The sequence below is a fragment of the Canis lupus genome, chromosome 23, assembly GCF_003254725.2.
Source record: "Canis lupus dingo isolate Sandy chromosome 23, ASM325472v2, whole genome shotgun sequence".
NCBI classification, from domain to species: Eukaryota; Metazoa; Chordata; class Mammalia; order Carnivora; family Canidae; genus Canis; species Canis lupus.
The window spans coordinates 25,405,997-25,422,843 of record NC_064265.1 but is presented as its reverse complement, the minus strand read 5'-3'; the positions used below and the strand labels follow the sequence as shown (position 1 = coordinate 25,422,843).

At 34.1% G+C, this 16,847-nt stretch overlaps 1 protein-coding gene across 18 annotated transcripts in view; it reads right to left on the bottom strand.

The window, feature by feature from the left end:
- TBC1D5 (TBC1 domain family member 5) overlaps positions 1 to 16,847 on the bottom strand; it is a 544,381-nt gene that overhangs the window by 329,057 nt on the left and 198,477 nt on the right. The gene's annotated exons all lie outside the window — the stretch shown is intronic.

The window sequence follows — 16,847 nt, the reverse complement described above, 5'->3', positions numbered from 1 at the left end:
TCAGTTACTTAACAGAAATACATTAAATAAAAAAAAAACTGGAAATTTTATTAGAGTATGTAACTTTAACACTGAGAAACTTTAAAGTACGATGCTACTATCCCTGCCACCTTCTAATAATAATGGAAGAAAAATAAAGCAAGTTGATATCTAGGATTTATTAAGTGGTTCTGGTGCTGAAATAAGAAACAGGGTTGTTGTTTTTTTTTTAAGGTATTGTGAGGTTTGTGGTTCTTCTGTACATATCTGAAAATATTACTGGTAGTTTTTCTGCTTTCTATATTCAATTACTTTTAAAGATAAGATTTTTTTAATTATCATAAAAGCCTCTTCAGAGTGTATCAGTAAAAGTGACTCTGGAAAATGGCAGAGTAGGGAACTCCAGGGTCCCATTCCTTCACAGAAACAACTAAGCTGGCAAAAAATTCCAAGAATCAACTTTAAAAAAAAAAAAAAAAATCAACTTTTGCAGAACTCTGAAATTTAGTCAAAAACTTAGCAACAGAGGAAAGATTAATGATGACTGAAGCTGCTACTTTGTAGTAACCTGGTGCAGGTTGCTAATGCCAGAGTGAGCTATACAGACTCTGTTCTGAAAGAAAAGTGGTTGAATGTTTCACCTGTCTGGCAAATCTCTAAAAAAGGAACAGTGTAAGTACCAGCCTTTGTTTTTTCCAATGTGGAGTTTTCTCAGGGCTAGGGCAAATTCCCTGGCGGCATTTGCTAAAAGCAGCGAAAGTTAAAAGTACTGGCCACGGCAGACTAAGGCAAGAAATAAGCTAGGACAAGCAACAGAGAAATCATATAGCCTAGGCAGGAAAGGGTTGGGAAAGGAGGTATGTGGGGGAATATGGACTTTCAGAAATTCTCACATATCTGAGGGAATCAAGAGGGCCATATGCATATTCAGAAAAAGTGTGAAGAGACTCAAAATGTTACCTCTGGCTGAACTTCATTCTCCATACAAGGAAGAAGTAAAGGATAAGCAAAGTTGTAAAAAGCCTGGCTAAGTAATGAAGGAGTGCCTTAATAAGACTAATATACCATCTTATTTCAGCTCCAGGTACTTAAGGAAAATTTGTCAAAATACTAGCTGAGCACTAAGCTAATACAACACAGACTTCATTATTATACACACAAAGAACACAGGCTTTAGAGAAATAGTTTATAAAAGTCATTAAAACAACAACGTGCAAGTACCAGAAACAATAAACCCCAAGGAGAAAGTTACCACACTGATACTCAAAATAATCAAGTTTTCGACAGAAAATTAAGAAGCATGCAAAGAAACAATAAAGTATGGCCCATTCAGGGATCCCTGGGTGGCGCAGCGGTTTAGCGCCTGCCTTTGGCCCAGGGCGCAATCCTGGAGACCCGGGATTGAATCCCACATCGGGCTCCCGGTGTATGGAGCCTGCTTCTCCCTCTGCCTGTGTCTCTGCGCCTCTCTCTCTCTCTCTCTCTCTCTGTGACTATCATAAATAAATAAAAAATTTAAAAAAAAGTATGGCCCATTCATTCATAAGAAAAAAAATTATCAGAAAATGTTCCTGAGGAAGCCCAGACATTGAATGTCATAAATGTCATTGAATGTCATAAATACATTCAAACACCAAAGGAAACCACAAAAAACTAAAGGATGCCAGAAAATATTAATGAAAAGATCAACAGTATAAACAGAAACAAAATAGTAATTCTGGAGCTGAAAAGTACATTAAATAAAATTAAAATTCACTGGCGGGGTTTAACAGCAGATTTCAGCAGGTAGAAAAAGAATCAGGAAACTTGAATATAAGTCTGATGATTATTTAGTCTCAGAGGAAAAAGAAAAAAGAACAAGAAGAATGAGGCAGAGATAAATAAAATAGAGAGTAGAAAAACAAAGAGAATCAGTGAACCCAAAAGTTGGTTCTTTGAAAAGATAACAAAACTTGACAAATTTTTAGCTAGCTGACATAGAAAAATACTAAAAAATATCAGAAATGAAAGTGGAGACTACAGACCTTACAGAAATAAGAAAGATTATAAAAAATACTACAAACAACTATACACCTAACGTTTGATAACCTAAATGAAATGAACAGGTTCCTAACACACAAACTGACTTAAGAAAATTTGAACAGACTTGTAAGAAGAACACAATTGGATCAGTAATCAAAAAACTCCCCTCAAAAGACCAGGACCAGATGCCTTCACTGATATTTCTACCAAATATTAATAATAATGAACACTAATCCTTCTCAAACTCTTTCAAAAACTAGGAGACAGCATTACCTACAAGGCCAGCATTACCCTGATACCAAGTGAGAAAAAGATATTTTAAGAAAACTATAGACTAGTATCTCTTATGAATATAAATATAAAAATCCACAACAAGGGGTGCCTGGGTGGCTCAATTGGTTAAGCATTTGACTCTTGATTTCAGCTCAGGTCATGATCTCAGGATTGTGAGATGGAGCCCTGCATTGGGCTCACATGCTAGGTGTGGAGCCTGCTTAAGATCTCTCCCTCACTCTCTCCCCCATAAAAATCCTAAACAAAATACTAGCTAATAATATCCAACAGCATTTTAAGAGTATTATACATCATAACCAAACGGAATTTATCCCAGGAATGCAAAACTGGTTCAGTTTAGAAATATCAATCAATGTAATACACAACATTAATAAAATGAAGGAAAAATGATACGATCATCTCAATTGATGTAGAAAAAGCATCTGACAAAATCCAACATCCTTTCCAGATAAAAACACTCAACAACTAGGAATGGAAGGGAAGTTCAACATAAAAAAAGGCTTTTATGAAAAATTCACAGCTAACATTAATCAATGATAAAAGACTGAAAGCATCTCCCCAAAATCACAAACAAGGCACTATTTCTATTCAGCATCATACTAAAAATTCTAGCCAGAGTAATTAGGCAAGGAAAAAAAAAGGCATTCAAATTGAAAAAGAAGTAAAATGATTACTATTAAATGGTGACATGATCTTATATAGAGAAAATACTAAAGAATAAACACACAGTTTATAAATGAATTCAGTAAAGTTGCAGGATTCAATATCAGTGTACAAAAATTAGTATATTTCTTTAAATAGCATACCTGCAATCCAGTTAAATTCAGTGAGTATATTAAGGGTCTTAATACAAATGTTTTTTTGACAAGCAGCCTCTAAATACATGTAAAACACTCAAGGTTCAATAATCCCAAAGCTCTAAAACCCAGTTATTAAGATATTCTATTTAAGGAAAACTTTGAAAAAAGGCTTATTTTCTTACTTATTGTAATAACAGAGCAATAGTTACTCTAAAATAGATATCAACAAACTACAGCCCAAGGGGCCAAACTGGTAGACCTCCTGTTTTGGTAAATAACGTTTTATTGAAACACATCCACGGACATTTGTTTACAAATTGTCTATGACTGCTTTCAGGTTAAAATGCCAGGACCTACAAAATTAAAATATTTACTGCCTGACCCTTAAAAGAAAACTTAAAAAAAAAAAATAAAATAAAAATAAAAAAAAAAAAAGAAAACTTGCTAACCTCAGTTCTAAAAAGTAATCTAGTATAAAATTTACCTTACATTGGCACATGACAATGAAAGTAAGATTTCCCTTTTACCCTGTTAATTATAAGTAACCAATCTTTCAAAATCCAAGAAAACTCCTAAAAGTACGGCTGAGAGTAATGTTCCAATGATTATGAGACTAGACTATTTCCAATCTAGAATCAAGAATTGGGTCATACCAAAAAAAAAAAAAAATAGTTTTGCTCACAACTAAAGAGAAAATGCTCTTAAAAACTTAAACAGGGGCACCTGGGTGGCTCAGTTGGTTAAGCATCTAATTCTAGGCTTCAGCTCAGGTCATGATCTCATGGGTTGTGAGAACAAACCCCTAAATCCAGCTCCAAGCTCCAAACTGAGCTTCAAGCTCAGCAGGAGTCCACTTGAAGATTCTCTCCTTCTGCCCCTCACACCATTGACATGCTTGCTCTGCTTGCTCTAAAATAAATAAAAACATACTGTTAAAGGATTAGACTGATAGGTAACACTGATGATAAAAGGCTATCTACCCAAAGGATTACATTATAAAAGGATTCAGCCTATTTTAGGAGAGAGACAGAACTATTACAAACTAAGGTTTGAATTAACTGGGAGTTGTTATAAGCAGAGAATGTACACACTTTTTTTTTTTTTAATAATTTGTCATTTCAAGAATCCCTAGTCTTGAGTATTTGTATATTTCAAATAAACTAAGCATGTGTTCTATATTCAACTGGCATAATGAATGAAGATAAAGGTACGGTACCACTTGAAGAAGTAAAAAGCAGGGCAGCCTGGGTGGCTCAGTGGTTTAGCGGCCTTCAGCCCAGGGCGTGACCCTGGAGTCCCAGGATCGAGTCCCGCATCAGGCTCCCTGCATGGAGCCTGTCTCTCTGTCTCTCTCTCTCTCTCTGTCATGAATAAATAAAAAATCTTAAAAAAAAAGTAAAAAGCAATGAAAGAGGACCGATAGATTTTTTAAACATTTTTTAGAGCTTTTCAAGGCTTAAAAAATATGAACAGAAAGTATAGTTTTCATATAGCCCTCACCCTCACATACTAGTTTCCTCTAGTATTCACATTTTGCACTAGTGCAGTACATTTGTTGCACTGATGCCATCAATAGTGATACATTATTATTAACTAAGGTCCATAATTTACTTTAGGGTTTATTCTTCCTTTGTACACTCTATGGGTTTTAACTTGTATATATAAAGACTTGTACCCACCATTACAATATCACACAAGATAGTGTCCATTTCCTAAACATCCTATGTGCTCCACCTATATAACCTTCCATCCCTTCCCACCTCACCCTGCCCCTAATGACCACCACTGGTCTTTTTACTGTCTCCAGAGTTCTGCCTTTTACAGAATATAATATTAGAATTATATATGCAGACTTTTCAGATTGGCTTCTTTCACTTAGCAATATGCATCTATGGTTCCTCCTGGTCCTTCTATGGCTTAATATGTCATTTATATCACTGAATAATTCTACCATACATGTACCAAAGTCTATCCATTTGACTACTGACAGGCATCTTGGAAGCTTTCAAGTTTTAGCAATTATGAATACAAGTGCTATGAACACTGTCCAGGTTTACATGCAGACATAAGTTTTCAGTTCATTTGTGCAAATACAAAGGCGTGCAATTGCAAGATCATACGGTAACTATGTGTTTAGCTTCATTAAAAAGGGGGGGGGAGGGAGATCCCCGGGTGGCTCAGCAGTTTAGTGCCTGCCTCGGCCCAAGGCATGATCCTGGAGTCCCAGGATTGAGTCCCCCATCAGGCTCCCTGCATGGAGCCTGCTTCTCCCTTGGCCTGTGTCTTTGTCTCTCTCCCTCTCACTCTCTGTGTCTCTCGTGAATAAATAATAAAATCTTAAAAAAAAAAAAAAAGCCAAACTGTCTTCGAAAGTGGCTGTACCATTTTGCATTCCCACTGCAGTGAAAGAAGAGTTCTGTTGCTCTACATCTTCACTAGAATTTAGTGATGTCAATGCATTGGATCTTAGTCATTCTAATAAGTGTGTGCATACCCATCTCATTTGAATTTACAATATCCTCGTGACCTCTGATATTTAGCATCTTTTCCTATGCTTGTTTGCCATCTGTATATCTTCCTTGTGGGGCTTTTGATCAGATATTTTGTCCACTTTTTAATTGGGTTGTTTGTTTTCTTATTGTTGAGTTATAAAAGTTCTTGTATATTATAGATACCAGTCTTTTATCAACTATGTTTTTTTTAAGATTTTATTTATTTATTCATGAGAGACAGAGAGAGAGGCAGTGACATAGGAGGAGGGAGAAGTAAGCTCCTTGTAGAAAGCCCTATGTGGGGCTTGATCCTGGGATCTGGGATTACGCCCTGAGCCAAAGGCAGATGCTCAACCACTGAGCCACCCAGGAGTCCCTATCAGCTATGTCTTGCAAAAATTTTTCTCCCAGTCTGTGTCTTGTCTCTTTAACAGTGTCTTTCAAAGAAAAAAGTTTTAATTTTAACAAAGTTTTACTTCATTTAATCTAAGAAAACTCAGGTCCCTAGGAAAAAAAGCAACTAACTTCTTACACTTGGCCTTCTTTGGTAAAACAAATCAATGTTTCTTTTTAAAATCTATTGTATTTTAAAGATCAAGCATTTAAATAATCAATTGCGGGCAGCCCCGGTGGCACAGCGGTTTGGCGCTGCCTGCAGCCCGGGGTATGATCCTGGAGACCCGGGATCGATCCCACATCGGGCTCCCTGCATGGAGCCTGCTTCTCCCTCTGCCTCTCTCTCTCTCTCTGTGTCTATGAATAAATAAATTTTAAAAAATCTTTAAAAAAATAATAAATAAATAAATAAATAATCAATTCCAGTTACTCTTCTAATATTCTATAGCATAGGGCAAGGAATCAATAGACAAATCATTTTAAAATTCAAGATAGAATTTAGAGATTAGTTATATAAAAAGAATTAAATCCAGACCAAATGAGAACTGCTTAGTATAGTATATGTAGCAACTAATTAGTAGTTTACCCATGCTAAACTCAAAATGCTATTTAAAGAATTACCTAAAATAATTTTCCACTATTGTTAAACTGATTGTTCTACTAGTACACTATACTATTCTGACTCATCTAAGAACCTGGTAGATTGAATTCGAGCCTGGGACACACAATGAAAACCAATGGGAGACTGTTGTATAAACATTCACAAGTACTAAAAAGAACTTAATATACTCTACTCCTACGAAATCCCTTTCTAGAAATGAGAACTATAGTTAATTTTTCAACATCTGTGGATTCTCTAAGATTCTTGCATTTTATGTTTAAATATTTATTACCTAATTACTCTTTGCCTGCTTCCTTCTTTACTTGCAATTTTACAAATTTTTATCATTAACCAAAGGGGGAAAAAGGAAAGAAAATGAAAGCAACAGAAACTTAAATCAATCAAACTAGGCAAAAAGACTATCAAACTAATTTTAAAAATTAGAGTATTGAATTATCTGGATTGCATTTATATCCCTTCCACATAAAATCACCACTTGATTACATGATAGTAAATCTTGCTCTCATGTTTACAGAGAACAGCATATCTTATTAATTATGACTTGGTTGACAATTCATCTGCTTCCCCTTACTCTGCATATATAGAAAGAGAAATAGAACTATTTCTTCATCTCTGGATCTTCTGATCTCGATAGAGTAGGATGAGTAGAAGAGCTTTTTTTAATCAGCTCTTAAAGTAAAGTCTTAAGGTAAGAAATATTTGTACTAAAATGTTTTTAAAGCAGATTTGAGAACTGAAACTTTTTTGCTTCCTACTTTAAGTATTCTACATCATTCTGCTTCTCTCCATTTTACTCATTAATTAGAAATTACCTATTTTATGATTTTCAAAAATTTTATGATAAGCAAAAACCAGATACAACTGAACACTTAAAATGCTCCTGGATTTGTGTTCTCATCCCTAACTATCATTAAAAGTTTCCAATACTATTTACACAATAATAAATAGGACATATATTGTAAGTGCCCAAAAAAAGATTTTTTATTTACATTCTTGTAAGCTTTGCTTTCTGGCTTTGTACTTTGTCTTCCATCACTTTATATCTAGCAGCTCTTCCACAAAATTATCAGTCCATTAAAAGTTTCTTTCTGTTATAAGGAACTAAGAATACATTATTACATTTTTCTATGTGAAGTATGCTATTAAATAATAGCTTGTACACTAATTAAAGCAAATGTAATTGTGAGAACACATTGACATTGTTAAAGTAAATTACTCAATTTGTTAATAGTTTCATTTCAAGTGACCTTAATTGTATTAATTGTGATACTAGCAAATTAAATTGAAGAGCATTAAATACATTGTTCTAATATGTCCTAGAGGAGCAAATTTTCCATTACATCAGCAAAGAGAAAATAATGATTATATGCCCCACCCCCAAAGTCACACACACACACACACACAATGGGTCAAACAAAAAAGGTCACACTAGACTGCATTTACTATTTTAATACCCAGAGCATGGCCTAAAATATAGAAGTAACCGAGCTTTAGATAAATAGTTAATTTTAAGGCATTCTTTTATCATAGATTAAGCAGAAATTACATCATTATAAACAGTTAAAATGTTGAGAATGAGGAAACAAAGATTGGTACAAAGAACTGCAATATGAGGGATCCCTGGGTGGCGCAGTGGTTTAGCGCCTGCCTTTGGCCCAGGGCGCGATCCTGGAGACCCAGGATCGAATCCCACGTCGGGCTCCCGGTGCATGGAGCCTGCTTCTCCCTCTGCCTATGTCTCTGCCTCTCTCTCTCTTTCTCTCTCTCTGTGACTATCATAAAATAAATAAAAATAAATAAATTAATTAATTAAAAAAAAAAGAACTGCAATATGAAAATATATTTTAAAAATAATACAATTCTGTGTAAATCAGGCATTACTTACTAAATGCCTAGGACCAAGTCATAAGGATATATATTTTTAAAAAAATAGTTATGGCCCTCATTTCCTAAAAGAAACTTAACTGTTCAACACAGACAATACAGACTGTTAAATAACCCCTGGTCTTTAGAACAAAATTTATACTCTTCAAACTTAATTTACAAAATCCTTATAATCTGGCCTCTGCCTATTAGACCCTACCTGTACCATTCCTATACCACCCGTGGTGCTCCAGCCACAATGATATTTTCCAGTTCCTCCAATATAACAGGACTATTCATATCCTGGGATAGGCTCTTCCTTTGTATGAACACTTCCCTTTTTCGTGATTGCTGTTGCTAATTTCTCTCTCTCACCAATTTTGCATGCCTGGCTCCTTCTCATCTGTCATTCACATCTAGCAGAATATTATCTTCTTACAGTGATTTGTCAAAATCTAACATGGGCATCCAGTCATTCCTCACAAGATTGTCCTATTTTCATGCTTTGCCTAGTATTTATCACTTTCTCATATATTTTTTCCTTATTTCTGTACTTTATTTTTTACTGTCCCTCTCATGCTAAATGTGAATTCCCTTGAGAGAAAGCCCTTGGTCTATTTAATAGTCTATCCCCTGCTCCTAGATGACCAATAACTATTTTTATAGGAGTAAATGAACATCAGTCCTGTGGCCTGCAGCCCTTACTCTGTGTGATAAATTATATGTGCCTCTATAATTCTCTATAATCATCGTGCCAACATGTCTGATGAAAATCTACAAGTTCACAGGCTCCTGGTTGGCTATCAGTAGGAAGAACACGCAACCCTTGATCTCAGGGTTGGGAATTTGAGCCCCATGCTGGGTATCACTAAAAAAGAGCTTAAAACAAGAAGAAGAAAAAAAGAAAAAAGAAAATCTATGTTTAATAATAACAGATCTATTCACAAGTCTAATTAAAGATTTGAATTGATAGCAGCACTCTAATGACTAAGGGACAGGCAGGGCTGTCCATGTAGGGGACCATGGAATCAGACTCAAAAAAAATCCCTAAAATGTGGAGATGAAAGGAAACCGAAAATAAATAAACCAGACCATCCTGTCCCAGGTGCTGGGGGGACGGAAGGTCTTATAACAGCTACTTGTGACCAACAAAGAATCACAAGACCCTAAAAACGAAGTAAGCCATTGAAGTTGTTACCACTAGTCCTTACTCAATGGTGATATCAAATGAGATGTTAAAAGAATTTAGGTTCCCTGGTTGGCTTCCAATAAAAGACCAATCCTACAAGCCCCTAGTGGCAACCAAGTCAGGACCCCTTTCACTCCTGAGAACTTTCTCTGTATCCTTACTTAAAAATTTTCTATTGCTTTACTCACTCTCCTTTTTCTGGGAGATTCATTCTTTGACTCCATGAGAAAAGAACCAAGCTCTCCTATATCACTAAGACTAGCCAAAACAGTTATATTCTATTAAAATTGTCACTAAATGGTAATGCTAGAAAGTCAACTGTATTTAAGTCTTTCCACATTTGGAAGAAAAAGAAGGAGAAAAGGGAAAGTAGGAGAATTATTATTTAAGTACACATATTCCCATAATATAAATGATTATGTGGATCACACACTACCTTATATGTGACTTGAGTAAATAATAGTTAATTCTCACTGTTTATCTGTTGATAAATCAAGGCTAGTAGGTGATTTTTCTAACTAAAACTAATTATATTTGTACATTCTATAAAGATAATCCCTATAATGTATAGGAATACAATAATTACTAAATGGTAGAAAATCATTTCCAAACACTCCAGTAAATTATATTTTTAATGTTGGAGATGTAATAAAAGAAAATGACCATTTAAAGTAAATAACTTGAGATATTACAATTTTTGTGATTTACTAGCTACTTAATTTCTTCTATTTAAAACACTCAGATTTTCCTAAAATGTGAAAAATAAAACAGCTTGAAGCTAACATAATGTTTCTTGTCTTGTGCTTTCCTATATTCCTCATCTGGGATTCCTTCTCAGGAAATTCAAGGAGCAATATATGGTCAAACTCCAGAGTAAAGGAGAAGTATTGCATGAAAATTATTTCATATTTCAGACACTTATTTAATTAATAAGCAAGCAAGCTCTCCTTACAGCAAAAGTAGAATGATGGAAAACTATTTTTAATATTTGTAAAATACAAATTAATAATAAAAAATACTTGATCAGATTAAAAATGTATCAATAGGGTAAAGTACATTTTCAAAAATTTTGGTAAAGAGATCTTTTAAGAACAGAATATCAAAGAACCACAGAAAAACCTATATTTACAAAAATGAAGGAAAATCATAATAAAATTAGCACAACAAAACATATCTTTTTACTACAAATTACATGTATAACTTCTAAACTGTTAAAATATGAAGTAGGTATCAACACCCACCCATGTAATACAGATTAAAACTGTGCAGTAAATTCTCTGTCCCCACTGTTTGAGAAGATCACTGGATCTTTAGTAATTGTTAAAATCGCATGTTTTAAGTGAACCACACACTATGTGCTTTACTTAAGTCTATAAGAAATTTTATAAATATCCATCTGTAATGGTATTAAAAAATTTTTTAAGCCCCCTATTACATGAAAAGAGAATTTTTACCAAAAGTAAGAGCTCTATTGAAAAATATTCTGGCTATTTTATTACACAGCTGATTGCAAAGTAGGAAGATGATTTAAGATTTCAACTTGGGAAAAACAGGTCTTTGGGAATTTCCCCTAGAACAGGAGAAATACAGAATAGGGATTGAAGAGGTCCTGGTTATTCTCTCAGAGTAAGGTTTAAATTTTTTCTTATAATCTCATCTTCCCTGATACTCAGTTCTTCCCTCTGACTGGGTAAAATCAAGTAAGAATGCCCATAATCTTTTAAAAACAGTAGCTTAGGTAGATACAGTTTTTAAAATTGGTTAACACTGTGAAAAGAGTTAAAAGCAGTATGAGGGACCTGGAAAATTATGCTTATAAGGGACTAATTACTCATTTCACTACTAAGCCATAGGGGGAGGGGACATCTGTTTTAATATACAAATGAATAAAAAGGAGCTGTAACTGCATGAGACCCCAGGTGATAACTCTGAAATGCTTTTCTAAGCCCTATGAACTAAGACTAGGGTATGTCATTATTGAAACAGTCCAAACTCTGGCTCTACTGTCTTTTCTGGCCCCGCTAACAAATTAGCAAAAGCAACTAATAAAATTCTTTGATAAGCTATCCCACTGTAGGTCATTTCACATAAGTAAGGGGCTTTTTTGGTTTTGTTTTTCTAAGATTTTAAGATAATATTGTCACTCTAAATCACCTATCATCTGCTCTAGTTTCCTAGACCCAGTCAACCAAAATCACCAGCACACAATCTCCCATTTGTGGTGATCCAAGAGCAATATAAGGGCTGACTAAGCAGAGCAGGAAAAATATCTTAATGTATGGATATTCCTTTGCAGGCAACTCTGCCCAACGGAGTAGTGGTAACAACTTTTGCAGGGCTATAGCTTCTGTCTGCCACTGGAGCCAGAAGTGAGGTCTCCTTTCCTATGACCTTGGGAAATGAATAACATTCAGGTATAGCCACAAGGTAATCAATGATTCTTCACACAATCTCTTCTAAAAGAGCCTATCTCTTCGGGCAAATAAAAGAATTGCCACGTCAACAGAAAATTTGAAATAAAACTAAAACCCAGATGCAATTAATAAGGAATGGACAATTCTATGGAAAAACAAAGAGATCAGAATTAAGTCCAGAAGACATGTCTTTTATTTCAAGGATCTACACTTTACCATCAGAGGTTCAAACCAAAATCTATCTAAACTAATGTAGATCCAAATTATTACACAGAATTAATGAAAGTATTGAGCTAGTCTATTGGCTACCATTTAACAATATTCCATCAATTAATGTATATACCAAACACTCATATACTGTTCCCATATTTCCTTTAGGACTCCCATCACCACAGTACTCTATACTTCATCTGCCCTGACTCCTCCATCCCTTCCAAAACTTTTTACTCTGCCCTCTTAGAACCTCTTCCCATGGTAGCAAATTTCCTTATATTCTCAGACCATCAATGAATTCCTCCACCATCAACCTCCTTTCTTAAGAGTACCTCTTATACACCCATAACAAAACCTGTTTACTTTTGTGACCAAATCCCAGGTGCTGAATTCTGCTACATATAATCAAGCAAATGTACAAGCTTGCATATCTATATTTTATGATGTCTTATCTCAACTTGGTCCCCACAGTTATATATTCTTTAGCAAATCATCCAAACATTTGTCACTCTCCACAAATCTTCAAATGCTTCATCTTACCACTCACTTTCAGCAAATTACCTGATCAGAGAGAGATTAAAACATCAGTGATATTTCACTGAACTCCGTTACTGAACTAATAAACCAACTGTATCTAAAGATCTTCCTTTCTTCTTCTGTTATTATTACAATGAAAATAATGGCTCTCTATCTACAAATCTCTCCATCTTTGCTCTAGACTGCAAATTTCCAAATTCTTAGACATTTCTTGCAGTGATTTTAAAATTTTCAAATACTACTGTAATTTTCCCTCTATTCCTCATACCAGTTTAGTATAGAGCACATCATTAGTTTATTTGAAATACACAGAGTATGCAAGACTATGGCTTCCTGAGATTACAAAAAACACTGTGCTTGTAATGTTACAATGACTCTATCCTGTGCAGACTTCTGTTTGCTTAAACCTTTAGCTAACTGTGGTCACTTTTGCTTATTTTCCCCTGGCTTGTTTGACTCCACACTCCTAGTTTTCCTTCTACTTCTCTAGACACTCTGTCACTCTCCTATACAGTGTCCTCCTCTGCTACAAGGTCTTTAAACTGGCTTTTTCCCTAAGACTGCTTCTAGGTCCTCTTCTCATGCTAGGTGCTATTACTGAGTGAACACAATCATTCACATTGTTTTTGCTATCATTCTTAAGCTGAAAAATCTTTATTTCTAGCACCAACCTGCACACTAAGTTTTAGACCCATATATCAAATTCTTCAGGATATCTTCATTTGAATGTCATAAGGCATTTCTAACTCACATCTGAAATTGAACTTACCATCTTCTCTGCCATCCTCTGTCCCACCTGCACCACAAAAAGTTCCTTCTTACAGATCTCCCTATCTCAATACAAACACTATCACAGACCTAACTGGTCAACTCAGAAAACTGAAAATCACTTTAAACTTCTCATCCTTATAACTTCCTTATATCCAAATATCAAGTGTCGTCAATTCTACCTACTAAATATCTCTCAAATGTGTCTATTTCTCTCCATAATTCATTCATCTATTAGCTATTAATTCAGTGGTATCTGTGGGGCAATAGGTATACCAACATTTCCTACCCTTATAAAGCTTATACCTTAAAGAAACCAATAAATATAAGATTACATTTAAAGATGAGTGCTGTGAAGGAATCAAGCAAGAATACTGTCAGAGAACAATGGCATATGGGGAGGTCTGTTTAGAACTGGCTTAACACATCTGACCATGGCTAGACAAGCAAGACAGCCATGAATTCATGATCAAGAGTCTGATTTTATTATTAGTGCAAAGGAAAACCACTGAAAAATTTTAAGCCAGGAAAGGAAGACTTATTTTCCCTCCTTAGGATGATTCCCACTAATTATAATTAGAGCAAGGGCAGGGTTTAAAGTGAATAAGATGACTTAGCATACGATACTTTTGTCAGCTCTCTTCCCAAAACCATATTTTACTCAATTTTTTTTGTTTTTAAATATTTTATTTATTTATTCATGAAAGACAGAGAGAGAGAGAGAGAGAGAGAGAGAGGCAGAGACATAGGCAGAGGGAGAAGCAGGCTCCATGCAGGGAGCTCAATGTGGGACTCGATCCCGGATCTCCAGGATCACACCCTGAGCCGAAGGCAGACGCTCAACTGCTGAGCCACCCAAGCGTCCCATTTTTACTCAAATCTGAATCCACTCTATTATATGGAAACAGTATTAAAGATTACAATACGACAGCATCATTTTATTATATCAACTTCAGTGAACTATTTTACTTAATTCCAATTTATTCAGCAATAAAGTCAGGCACTCCCTTCTAGTTCTAAAACTCTAGGTCACTAAAACATAAAGAAAGGAAGACTGGGGACAAAAACAAAATTACAAGAGTCAAAAATGGAGTAGGCAGGATATTCTGAATGTCTTAGTTTTTTTTTTTTAAGTAGGTTACTAAATATTTTATCCTGGATTATAGAAAGAAAACTTTGAAACAGATATTATATAAAAAGCATTACATTAAGTAATTATCTGAATACTATAAAAGCTGTAAGTAAGAAGGCATATAAAATTGAAGCTAAAAACTCTGGCAATATGTAACAAAGTGCTATTCTCAAAAGAGACTTAATACAGGAAAATGTTCTTTCACTACAAATGAATAATCATGAATAGTTGAACAAACATTTTGGGGCTTTTTATCATTTCAACTGAGTTACAGGTAACTTGCCAATTACTAATTAATACCTTTAGACCAAAGATCTTGGAATTTAAAATAATAAGCTACATATATGACCACATAGGGCACAGAGAAATATGTCATAATTTCCATGCTATTCTCCATTTGAAAAAGAAATTCAAGCAGTTAAAAGTTTGCTTCACATGGAAAATTTTGCATGTATATATCCAAACAGTTCTTTATGTTCTCACTGACCTTCATCTACCATCCATGAAAATAAACCAATAACAAACAGTTTTCTCTTTATTATTCCCAGGATGTGGCTATTTTTGCTAATCCTGACCAGAATATTCAGAATCACTTAACTCAATAATGTACTGTCTCTTTATAAATGCTAAAATTCAGTTTTGAGAAATTAAAGATTTATTTTTATGAAATCTATAATGGGAACTAAAAACAAAACCAAAAAGATGTAACTTCTACATAGGGAAACTACTGATTAAGTCCAGTGATTGACTACTTAACAATGAGTCATAAAATTCCCTGGTAGGAAAAAAGTAAAAAAGGCTTTAAATAAGTGGAGAACCCTATGAAATACATATATTAAAATAAACAAACACACCAGAAAGGTAATGATTCTTCAACTAAATATGACAACCCTATTAAAATGCAACACATGTTTTTCTGCTAAAAGGAAATCTAAGAAGATGAAATAGATGCTACATATAAAATATTTACATATACAATGCACAAAACTCACTACGGTTAGTAACCTTCATGGCTTTCAAGAACTAGATATTTACATATCATTCTTTCTGCATGTGCGTGTGCGTATGTGTGTTTTGTATATATTTTTAACAGTTGACAGCTGTTTTAGAGCATACAGAGATGCCAAGCTGAATGAGGGTCTTGATTACTTCAAGATTAGCTATCTAAAGTTTCTATTCATTTTAAGTGTTGTTAGTTGGAAGAGTCATTAGTCACTTCCTTGTCTCATAGAACATCAGCATACATTTACATTGTTAATGAACATTTGGGGTAAATGAATTAATGGCACTTTTAAACATCAATTCAGTCCTAATAACTTTGTATGTCATAGAAATGTTAGGCTAGGATATAAACGAAAAGCCTTTTCAGTAAAGGTAACTACTCATTCCTGCAAACAATAAAGGATAAAATTAATTTAAAATGTTTTTTAACCAGTTAAAGTAAAAAAAATAGAACCTCGGTATTTAATGAACTAGACCAGAGAAAAATATGCACTTAAAAAAGAGAAAGAAAAGGAACTATCCTAAAATAAGCACATCAATCAGAAAATTTTGGTGAAATTATTTTTTTTGGTGAAATTATTTTATATGCTTATAACAAAAATATATTTACTTTTAAAATATCCACATAGATGAGTTTGTAAGATACTTTGACTTATTTAATAATTAGTGCTTCTTATAAATTATTACATTTAGGAAAAAAAATCACCAGGAGATGTAGTATTATTACCACTGAAATTAAGATGCTGACACTAAAATGAGACACTAACAATTTTTTCATATTATCAAAACTTTGAACAATCTTTCTGAGACCTTTTCAATAAACATACATATAAAAATAAAATGTAAAAATAAAAAGTAAAATCACAAAATAAGTTGTAAGGCAAATTACACTATTTTCACTGAAAACAACAATGGCATTTGTATGACTCAGAAGATAGTAAAAATGCATAAAAACCATTAACACACTCCATAAAGTCAAATCTTGTGCACAAAAGAAGTAACCGCTTTAAGGAATCAATCATTCTTTTTTAAATTCCCAAAACACAAGTTAATAGCAAACTTTTGAACCAATATTGAAAAGAAAATTATCTGAAATAAAATATATGTGAATCATTCTAATTATG